Source organism: Penaeus monodon, chromosome 15 (assembly GCF_015228065.2).
Source record: "Penaeus monodon isolate SGIC_2016 chromosome 15, NSTDA_Pmon_1, whole genome shotgun sequence".
NCBI lineage: Eukaryota > Metazoa > Arthropoda > Malacostraca > Decapoda > Penaeidae > Penaeus > Penaeus monodon.
Genome location: NC_051400.1, coordinates 1,210,822 through 1,211,831, shown reverse-complemented (window position 1 = coordinate 1,211,831; position 1,010 = coordinate 1,210,822). Strand labels below are relative to the sequence as shown.

General features: G+C 32.0%; 1 protein-coding gene across 2 annotated transcripts in view; it reads left to right on the top strand.

Annotated features, from left to right (window-relative positions):
• The window catches only part of LOC119581615 (protein wntless-like), a gene marked incomplete in the record, with an annotated part of 25,965 nt that overhangs the window by 19,346 nt on the left and 5,609 nt on the right, over window positions 1-1,010 (top strand).

The following is a 1,010-nucleotide window of genomic DNA, read 5'->3' as shown; positions in this document are numbered from 1 at the left end:
AATGCCTATGTTTATTTGTATTTATTTCCATTCCTTTCCTTATTTTTCTTAATGTATTTATTATGTAGTAACTTTACAACCTATTTTTCTCTTTCTTGCCGCTATCAAATAGTGTCTATTTAAAATCTAGTAGCTCTTCTTTGCCTCTTGCTATGGAGAAAGTTTCATTAGAATTCAAAGCTATTGCAGTATCACATCATTATATGTATATGGTTGGTTTTGCTTTCTGTTATGATGAAATGCACTAAGCTGGGAGTATTGGAGTGTAAGCCACGGCTCTGGTTGAGGTTTAATGCTGGTGTCAATTTGTTTTTCTATCAGAAGATACCCTTAATGTTTCTCTTCAAGTTGATATGAAAATATTTATATAAGATTTTTAAAAAGATTTACCTTGGTGTGGGTTCATAAGGGTAAATATGCATGCCACAGGTAAATAAAATGAAATTTTTGTATATGCCAGTCCAGACTTTAAACCAACCAAATGTGCATATATCTTGGACAAATTATTCCCATGTTACTTGAATGGAGTGACTTGTAATTCTTTCGATTTTAAGAAGTAGAAATACCAGACTGGTTAATTTTGCTTTGTTGAATAATAGCTACTGGAGTAATTACTTGTTGAATAACTATTATATGCAGGTGATATCATTCAGAATGATATCACCTGCATGAGTTGTAATGCTAAGGAATCATAGGAGTATATACAATAAGGAAGTGATACTGCTTTTGATGTCAGATTTTACTGTTTGTTGACATGTCTTGTAGGTAGGTTTGGCCTAGGCTTCGCTTCCTCTTATGTGTGAGAGAAATAGAACCAGGTGATATTTTACATGTTCTATTTGTTTTCTTGTTTTTTTCGATAATAGTTTCTTGTCTCACTCTCTGATATATAATTTATTGATGTTTTTGTCGTTTCTTTGTGATGATTATTTAAAGGCTCTTCTTGCTCTCTCAGGCCCTATTTGTTGCTTTGCAATTGTATTATTATAGAAAGTTGTAGTATTGTATGA